The sequence below is a fragment of the Schistocerca piceifrons genome, chromosome 4 (assembly GCF_021461385.2).
Source record: "Schistocerca piceifrons isolate TAMUIC-IGC-003096 chromosome 4, iqSchPice1.1, whole genome shotgun sequence".
NCBI lineage: Eukaryota > Metazoa > Arthropoda > Insecta > Orthoptera > Acrididae > Schistocerca > Schistocerca piceifrons.
Window position 1 is genome coordinate 742,761,423 of NC_060141.1, and position 10,627 is coordinate 742,772,049.

Consider the following 10,627-nt stretch of genomic DNA (forward strand, 5'->3'; position numbering starts at 1 on the left):
GATTGTAGTGATAGATTCGTAGGAGGAATTACGGGGATTGGGAACAAAACATAGGATCACTGCCGGTTACTACAATATCATAATGAGGGCTTGCAACAAACGTGAAATCGGTATTAAGTGTACTACTTGCTTCGGTATGCAAATGATTCGAATTTAACGTCAGCCCAAAAAGTAAGTGGCATTAACTCCGTCTAAACTTCCGTACATAGAGTAAGTGTATGAAGCGGAGTTTTAATTCAGAAATCGCATTTGAATTCTATTTGTTCGCTATTGTTGGCTATTTGGTTGGGAGTTGCTGTACTCGGCATCGAGATCGTCAGTGCTTCAGTCAAGAGTTGCGACATTTTTAGATAGTGGGTTAGCCTGAAATTTGATCGAAATATGAGACTATGTAGGACAACGTAGAATCGAGGGCTTGGAAGCAATCCTGATGCCAGATCTGAGAAATAATTTGAAGAGAGGTAAAAGTAAACGGGCTGGGCCAGCACGTACGTCAGAGCAAATGAACGGTCTGGACGAGAGAACAACCACCTGCATCTGACCTCCTGAATGCCAACTCGACTACGGGCGAAGCCAGTGGCAGAGTGACATATGCCTTCTAGCCAGCGGGCTACTAATAATAGAAATGACAATCCTAAACACACAATGGATATTAGTCGGTGTGCGAAGATTACGTTTTGCCCAGTGGACAAAGAAGAAACATTTACAACGACGAATCGGAATTAGACATGATCACGATCACGGCCAGTCGTGACTGAAGTTTAGCTTGTTGCGATATTGCTGCTCGTAGTGGCTGGAATCCCATAACTGACATGCAAATATGGAGTCTGGAGTCCATGAGAGTTATACTCACCCTGGCGGCAGACACTCATGCGCTAATGTGCTACAGCACACTGCAAGTACCACAGCAATGCTATCTCATTTCTCTTCGAATGCGAGCCGGAAATTTCACTAAAATTACACCATTTCTCTTCGAATGCAAGCTGGCAATCTCACTAAAATTCCGCATTTTCTCTTCTAATGCACGCTGGTATGAGAATAAAATGGACGGAAACATGTTCTGTAGCGTTCTTTCCACGATAACTAGAAGTAAGTGTCGAGGGCTGAAGTGATGGTCAGCTGCACTATAATCAGCTCAAACAAGGGACGCAGCTGTCTACTTTCGATTGCACATGCTGTGATATGACGTCACCGCTTCCGGCACAACGAAGCAGCTGACGCTGCATTGCTCACAGCACCAGGTCAGTATCTTTCTTTGAAACTGCATGTGGCTTATTGTGCGAGAGTAGAGCATGAAGGTGTCTCAGGGGATGATGCTGCAGCTGTGCTGTGGCCGTGCGGATTAGTCAATTCATTGACTCGGATTCCATTTATGCTGTTACAAACATATTTTTTGTATTTTATTATGCTCGTCGCAATGTTAAATTAGTAATTATAAAATTTAAATATATTTAAACAGATCAGGTTGTATGAGTAAAATTAATACATTCAATTTAGTTATGATTATTTTCCTTGTAGGTCAAAAGGCTAGGGGCCACCACATTGCAACACAATGGTAAAAGTTTTCACGAGCGGATAGTAGCCAACACAACGCCTTGCACAAAGTGTACGTCCTCACTCGACTAGCGCACGATGGGACAGTCACTTCCGTTGGCCGCATGCGATCACGCAGCGACTTGACGTACCTTGAGCCAGGAAATTGGCTCCTTTGTGGCAAGGCTAGTATCCACATGAACAATGCGATGGTGTCCAGAGCACCACGGCTGTCGGCGCAGTGACCTTTGCTGAGGTCTCCCTTGAAACGGAGCAGGCAGATTTGTGTTGACAGTCGTGCGCTCATCGGCAACTCTGGACTCAATAGTGGATCCATAATGTCGTTTCAGATAGATGTATGCTCAAGTGGATGCTCTCATGAGAATGAACGTTGCTCTATGTTTTTTTTTTTGGTCATCAGTCTACTGACTGGTTTGATGCGGCCCGCCACGAATTCCTTACCTGCGCTAACCTCTTCATCTCAGAGTAGCACTTGCAACCTACGTCCTCAATTATTTGCTTGACGTATTCCAATCTCTGTCTTCCTCTACAGTTTTTTCCCTCTACAGCTCCCTCTAGTACCATGGAAGTCATTCCCTCATGTCTTGGCAGATGTTCTATCAGCCTGTCCCTTCTCCTTATCAGTGTTTTCCACATACTCCTTTCCTCTCCGATTCTGCGTAGAACCCCCTCATTCCTTACCTTATCAGTCCACCTAATTTTCGACATTCGTCTATAGCACCACATCTCAAATGCTTCGATTCTCTTCTGTTCCGGTTTTCCCACAGTCCATGTTTCACTACCTTACAATGCTGTACTCCAGACGTACATCCTCAGAAATTTCTTCCTCAAATTAAGGCCGGTAATTGATATTAGTAGACTTCTCTTGGCCAGAAATGCCTTTTTTGCCATAGCGAGTCTGCTTTTGATGTCCTCCTTGCTCCGTCCGTCATTGGTTATTTTACTGCCTAGGTAGCAGAATTCCTTAACTTCACTGACTTCGTGACCATCAATCCTGATGTTAAGTTTCTCGCTGTTCTCATTTCTACTACTTCTCATTACCTTCGTCTTTCTCCGATTTACTCTCAAACCATACTATGTACTCATTAGACTGTTCATTCCGTTCAGGAGATCATTTAATTCTTCTTCACTTTAACTCAGGATAGCAATGTCATCAGCGAATCGTATCATTGATATCCTTTCACCTTGTATTTTAATTCCACTCCTGAACCTTTCTTTTATGTCCATCATTGCTTCCTCGATGTACAGATTGAAGAGTAAGGGCGAAAGGCTACAGCCTTGTCTTACACCCTTCTCAATACGAGCACTTCGTTCTTGATCGTCCACTCTTATTATTCCCTCTTGGTTGTTGTATATATTGTATATGACCCGTCTCTCCCTATAGCTTACCCCTACTTTTTTCAGCATCTCGAACAGCTTGCACCATTTTATATTGTCGAACGCTTTTTCCAGGTCGACAAATCCTATGAAAGTGTCTTGATTTTTCTTTAGCCTTGCTTCCATTATTAGCCGTAACGTCAGAATTGCCTCTCTCGTCCCTTTACTTTTCCTAAAGCCAAACTGATCGTCACTTAGCGCATTCTCAGTTTTCTTTTCAATTCTTCTGTATATTATTCTTGTAAGCAGCTTCGATGCATGAGCTGTTAAGCTGATTGTGCGATAATTCTCGCACTAGTCAGCTCTTGCCGTCTTCGGAATTGTGTGGATGATGCTTTTCTGAAAGTCAGATGGTATATCGCCAGACTCATATATTCTACACACCAACGTGAATAGTCGTTTTATTGCCACTTCCCCCAATGATTTTAGAAATTCTGATGGAATGTTATCTATCCCTTGTGCCTTATTTGACCGTAAGTCCTCCAAAGCTCTTTTAAATTGCGATTCTAATACTGGATCTCCTATCTCTTCTAAATCGACTCCTGTTTCTTCTTCTATCACATCAGACAAATCTTCACCCTCATAGACGCTTTCAATGTATTCTTTCCACCTATCTGCTCTCTCCTCTGCATTTAACAGTGGAATTCCCGTTGCACTCTTAATGTTACCACCGTTGCTTTTAATGTCACCAAAGGTTGTTTTGACTTTCCTGTATGCTGAGTCTGTCCTTCCGACAATCATATCTTTTTCGATGTCTTCACATTTTTCCTGCAGCCATTTCGTCTTAGCTTCCCTGCACTTCCTATTTATTTCATTCCTCTGCGACTTGTATTTCTGTATTCCTGATTTTCCCGGAACATGTTTGTACTTCCTCCTTTCATCAATCAACAGAAGTATTTCTTCTGTTACCCATGGTTTCTTCGCAGCTACCTTCTTTGTACCTATGTTTTCCTTCCCAACTTCTGTGATGACCCTTTTTAGAGATGTCCATTCCTCTTCAACTGTACTGCCTACTGCGCTATTGCTTATTGCTGTATCTATAGCGTTAGAGAACTTCAAACGTATCTCGTCATTCCTTAGTACTTCCGTATCCCACTTCTTTGCGTATTGATTCTTCTTGACTAATGTGTTGAACTTCAGCCTACTCTTCATCACTACTATATTGTGATCTGAGTCTATATCTGCTTCTGGGTACACCTTACAATCCAGTATCTGATTTCGGAATCTCTGTCTGGCCATGATGTAATCTAATTGAAATCTTCCCGTATCTCCCGGCCTTTTCCAAGTATACCTCCTCCTCTTGTGATTCTTGAACAGGGTATTCGCTATTACTAGCTGAAACTTGTTACAGAACTCAATTAGTCTTTCTTCTCCTTCATTCCTTGTCCCAAGCCCATATTCTTCTGTAACCTTTTCTTCTACTCCTTCCCCCACAACTGCATTCCAGTCGCCCATGACTATTAGATTTTCGTCCCCCTTTACATACTGCATTACCCTTTCAATATCCTCATACACTTTCTCTATCTGTTCATCTTCAGCTTGCGACGTCGGCATACCTGAACGACCGTTGTCGGTGTTGGTCTGCTGTCGATTCTGATTAGAACAACCCGCTCACTGAACTGTTCACAGTAACACATCCTCTGCCCTACCTTCCTATTCATAACGAATCCTACACCTGTTATACCGTTTTCTGCTGCTGTTGATATTACCCGATACTCATCTGACCAGAAATCCTTGTCTTCCTTCCACTTCACTTCACTGACCCCTACTATATCTAGATTGAGCCTTTGCATTTCCCTTTTCAGATTTCCTAGTTTCCCTACCACGTTCAAGCTTCTGACATTCCACGCCCCGACTCGTAGAACGTTATCCTTTCGTTGATTATTCAATCTTTTTCTCATGGTAACCTCTCCCTTGGCAGTTCCCTCCCGGAGATCCGAATGGGGGACTATTCCGGAATCTTTTGCCAATGGAGAGATCATCATGACACTTCTTCAAATACAGGCCACATGTCCTGTGGATACTCGTTACGTGTCTTTAATGCAGTGGTTTCCACTGCCTTCTGCATCCTCATGTTGATCATTGCTGATTCTTCCGCCTTTAGGTGCAATTTCCCACCCCTAGGACAAGAGAGTGCCCTGAACCTCTATCCGCTCCTCTGCTCTCTTCACTGTACACTAGAGATACTTTTGGGAAGAACTAAACACCCTAAGAACGTTTGCCGCATATGCAGTTGTTGTTGTTGTGATCTTCAGCCCTAAGACTGGTTTCGTACAGCTCTCAGCGCTACTCTATCATGTGCAACGCTCTTGATCTCCGAATAACTACTGCAAACTACATACTTCTGAAAGTGCTTTCTGTACTCGTGGTCTCATTCTACACTTGTCCCCCCCTCCCCCCTCAAAATGTGTCCTTCCAAGCGATCCCTTCTTTTAATCAAGTTGTGCCACAAATTTTTGACTTCCAAATTCTTTCCAGTACCTCCTCATTTGTTACCTGATCGACTCATCTAATCTTCAACATTCTTCTCTAGCACCATATTTCGAAAGCTTCTTTTCTCTTCTTGTTTAAACAGTTCAGTCGTCCATGTTTCACTTTCATACATGGCTACAGTCCAGACTAATACCTTCAGAAAAGGCTTTGTAACACTTCAGTATACATTCAATGTCAACAAATTTGTCTTCTTCAGAAACGCTTTTCTTATCATTGTCAGTCTACGTTTTATATCCTCTCAACTTCGGCCGTCATCAGTTATTTTACTGCCCAAAGAACAAAACTCATCTACTACTTTAAGTTTCCAATTTCCTAATCTAATGCCCTCAGCATCACCTGATTTAATTCGACTACATTCCATTATCCATGTTTTGATACTGTTGATTCTGATCTCATATTCTCCTTTCAAGATACTGTACATTCTGTTCGTCTGCACTTCCAGGTCCTTTGCTGTCTGTGACGAAATTACAATGTCGTCGGCAAAACCCAAAGTTTTTTTTCTTCTCCCTAAACTTTTAGTGTTACACCAAATTCTTATTTCTTTTACTTTACTGCGTGCCCAATATACTGATTGTATAATTTCGAGGATAGGCTACAACCCAGTCTCACTCCCTTCTCAACAACTGGAAACTTTCCGCGTGTTTGCTATCGTGGGGCCCTTAACTGATATGCAAGTTAGGGGCAGAATCACGATGTTATGCAAATCATTCCCAAGAGCGTTTACACTGAATCTGCATAATGTGTGTTACGCAATCTTATAATGGCCCAGATGTAAATTCTATGTGGGACCTGGCCTCTCATATAATTTAATCATTAAATTAATTGATCAAAGTTTTCCTTTAGCCCCTGAGATCCGACATCAAAAGAAAGTCTCCAGCCAGCGTTCGGGACTCTGTCCGCATTCCCAGTGACCGGATGTCACCCCACCTCTTACTGTTGTGAGTGGTTGGCATTCTCACAGCGCAAAACCTCCGGCTAGTCTCCTCCGTGCAACGAACAGATTTAAAATATGCATGCATCCTACTCCCAATGCCGGCCGCGGTGGTCTAGCGGTTCTAGGCGCTTGGTCCGGAGCCGTGCGACTGCTACGGTCGCAGGTTCGAATCCTGCCTCGGGCATGGATGTGTGTGATGTCCTTAGGTTAGTTAGGTTTAAGTAGTTCTAAGTTCTAGGGGACTGATGACCTTAGAAGTTAAGTCCCATAGTGCTCAGAGCCAACCTACTCCCAATCATGTACATGCCGGTACGTAGCATCCGATTACCTACTCTGCATGACAGTGTAATGCATTAGCGAACTGACATTTGCATGCATGCAAATTCAGTTTTGAAAAATGCAGGAAAATCTGATTTGAAGGCCGTTAATAAGTTTATGAAGAGGCAACAGTGCCTGCCGTCTTTCACCTTTGCTTCGCTTTCATGACCCTTGACTCTTACAACTGCTGTTTGGTTTCTGTACAAGTTGTAAATAGCTTTTTCGCACTGTATTTCACCCCTGATACCTTCAGAACGCAGTTAAACCACCATACAACCGTAGAGTGACCACGAAAATCCAGAGAAATCTAGCAGTTTCTTCTTTAGGCTAGTGCGGCAAATTTTGGTAATCACAATAAGAAAAGCAGACGCTACTGCGATTACTCGCTATCGATGTTAGGGAGAACGGAAAAGATCGCAAATAATAACAAAGACTCCGTCACATACGATTAAATACTCTGCACTCTAAATTGTACGGAAATACTAAACAAAATGTCATTGGAAGTGATAAGGTACGTTTGTTTACTGTTCATTCAATGTATAATATTCCTGTACGAAGTACAATGTCAGCTATAATAGCGTTCATGTTTCCAGAATGAGAATTTCACTCTGCAGTGGGTGTGCGCCGATATGAAACTTCCTGGCAGATTAAAACCGTGTGCCTGACCGAGACTCGAACTCGGGACCGTTGCCTTTCGCGGGCAAGTGCTCTACCATCTGAACTACCCAAGCACGACTCACGCCCCGTCCTCACAGCTTTACTTCTGCCAGTACCGCATCTCCTACCTCCCAAATTTTACAGAAGCTCTCCTGCGAGCCATGCAGGAGACGACGCAAGAGAGCTTCTGTAAAATTTGGAAGGTAGGAGACGAGGTACTGGCAGAAGTAAAGCCGTGAAGACGGGGCGTGAGTCGTGCTTCGGTAGCTCAGTTGGTAGAGCACTTCCCCGCGAAAGGCAAAGGTCCCGAGTTCGAGTCTGGCAGAAGTACAGCTGTGAGTTCCGGGCGTGAGTCGTGCTTCGGTAGCTCAGTTGGTAGAGCTTTTGCCCGCGAAAGGCAAAGGTCCCGAGTTCGAGTCTCGGTCGGGCACACAGTTTTAATCTGCCAGGAAGTTTCATATCAGCGCACACTCCGCTGCAGAGTGAAAATCTCATTCTGGAAACATCCCCCAGGCTGTGGCTAAGCCATGTCTCCGCTATATCCTTTCTTTCAGGAGTGCTAGTTCTGCAATGTTCGCAGGAGAGCTTCTGTAAAGTTTGGAAGGTAGGAGACGAGGTACTGGCAGAAGTAAAGCTGTGAGTCCCGGGCGTGAGTCGTGCTTCGGTAGCTCAGTTGGTAGAGCACTTGCCCGCGAAAGGCAAAGGTACCGGGTTCGAGTCTCGGTCGGGCACACAGTTTTAATCTGCCAGGAAGTTTCAGGTATATTGATCACACAGAATATCAAATTTGCTCCAACTGTGAAAGTGAGGTCACACAACAAGGTGGGAAGTATTCTTCACACTGCCCTTCCTTGGAGTTAAATGACAAAAACAACTTTTTCAATATATGTCATATTTATTTGATAAATTTACTTCTCTTTTTACAATGATTGTTCGCAATTACTCAACATGAAAGTTTCTGAAACAAGGGTCTATGCAAAGTGGTATTTGACAATATGTACAAACGCAGCTTCGGTACTACAATGACGGCACGTTCAGTAGGTTTCTCCAAAAATTGGTTGATGCTCCCCTACAGCCACATGACGAAAATCTTCAGGTACTTCACCCTTTTTTGCCAGACAGACAGTTTTTTTTTGTCCACGCCTTTTTTGGGACGAGGAGCCAGCGGTCAATTGTCTGGCTCGACGGATCCTGTATGTAAGCTGATCATGCTCTCCACTTTCTCTTTTACTTATTTTCCACAGGATAAAACTATTCACTGCAGCAACGTCCACCAAAAAATAAAATATTCTGTGCTACCATTTTACAGAACTTCTGCGAATAGCATACCTTTCTCGTAATTGATCAAACTTATCGACACCACCCATTACTTTGTTGTATTCTGCCACAACTTCAGTACAAGAAATCTCTGTACTAGTACCATTCTTGTTTTTCCTTTTCACTGTGGCTGTTTGTCATGGGTCATGAATTGAGGACAGGAAAGTGACTGGACGGTTATCCATCCATTTTATTGCAGAAATGGCTCGTTTTGTTTCAAACTGGAATTCTCGTTCCAATTTTACGTTTTCCTTCATAAATTTGGGTAAATCAAAAGTATTTACCTTATACTATAGCTTTGAGGAAAAAATCACAAAATGTCACGCAAAAAGCACTGAAAGGCTCCTCTACAGAGCAACACTCAGCTATACAATGCCTCTGCACGAAGGTACAGCAAAAACAGCGGGAATTTCTGATTGGAAGTAGTACCCTATACTGTTCACTAGGTGGTAGCACCGTACAGAGGTGGGAACTGTGAATCCACGGGACTAGGAGCGAGTTCATTGTAGTGGGAAGCATGTTTCCCACGGCTCAAAGGGTTAAGGTATGTATTCCAGAGACAGTGTTGACTAGAATTATTTACTTCAAATGATCATTCCCGTCACATTTCTGACAATTCGTCCTGGAACACCTTGTGGCCGAGTCCAATAAGAGCCACACTGAGAAACAATTTTTTCAGTTTTATTAAACCTTTGTACAAATGATGGTGAAAACTGTTTACATTTTTCTGGAAAGCTCGTTTTTCTCACAAACTATGTTTGGTACAGTGTTATAACTTCCAAGGTACCTTCAGTGATATACGTGTATGTTGCCTACAAAGGGTAGGCAATGAGTTAGTAGTAAAGAAATAACAAATTAAAACGTTATGCCGTACGCTGAAGTTTTAGCTCATGAACGGCAAGCATTTAGCAAGCGACAGACTGTTTTGCTGTCGTTGATTTGTGGGGCTGTAAGCGAGTAAGTGTTTAGAAAAGGTTCGAAATTATGTGTGTAGTTTCTCTGAAGTCGTTAAGTGTTCTCATTGTCAGACATTGGATAAATATATTCTAATATGCGCGCCGTGAGTTGCACGCCTGAAGAATTATACGTAATTTCTGACTTTAAAACGAGACTTCTTGTGCTAAACTTTGGCGTAATATTATAGCTGTTAATGAGTAGAACACACAACATATTAAACTTCTAAATTAGGTCAATAATTGTATGAAACACAAAATAAAGTTTTGTTGCCCCTGTAAGACATGAGATCGGCGAACTGTAAATGGTAGCAATTTTACCAGTTTAGTAATGTAGATGCTGTTCACGCACAGTAAGGTAACTTTTGTGCTTCCTCGTGATGCAGTTTTAATGGCCAGTAGGATATTAGGCGTGCATGTACCTTGCTTTGCCCAAGCACTGTGCGTGTCCGTGCAGGCGGTGTCCGGAGCACAGTTGGGCAGAGCGGTGGGCAGCGGTGACAGCAGTGATCCGCGGAGCGGTTTGACAGTGGCGGGGGATTCCCCGCTGATACCCCAGAAGCTGGCTTCATGCACTGCGCGGGTAGCACCGTCAAAAGGCCAGCCGGCGAGACACAGAGGGCAGGGACAGCTGTGGTGTGACGCTCTCTCTCTCTCTCTGTCTCACCCGGCTCCTGCAGCAGCCGGCGCACGTGGCTTACATATTTGATGTCCGCTTTCAAGTGCTCGGAACGGCCCTTGCCGAACTTCGCGATTGATGACAGTGACGTTTGTGTTGTGTGTTGCTGCGGTTCCTACCTAGTACATAAGTCCCCAACTCCAGTGCAGTGGCAAATGACACCAATATTATGTGCCTGGCAGAACTTGCCCTTCTTTCCCAACATTTTTACATTTACCTGGTATTTCCAGCACGGTCGTGACTGTGCCACTAAGTCGATACGCCTGTCAGTACAGACTAACCGTTTTGCGTCCACGAATCCACACTTCAACACCTAACATACTGCCCCGGGGAAAATGCATTAAC

The 10,627-nt window shown here is 43.6% G+C and overlaps 1 non-coding gene across 1 annotated transcript; it reads left to right on the forward strand.

Moving 5' to 3' along the window:
- The first annotated feature begins 7,689 nt into the window (after positions 1 to 7,689).
- Trnas-cga lies at positions 7,690 to 7,764 on the forward strand. Its single transcript has one exon. It is a non-coding gene; the product is annotated as a tRNA-Ser (tRNA).
- The last annotated feature ends 2,863 nt before the right edge of the window (positions 7,765 to 10,627 follow it).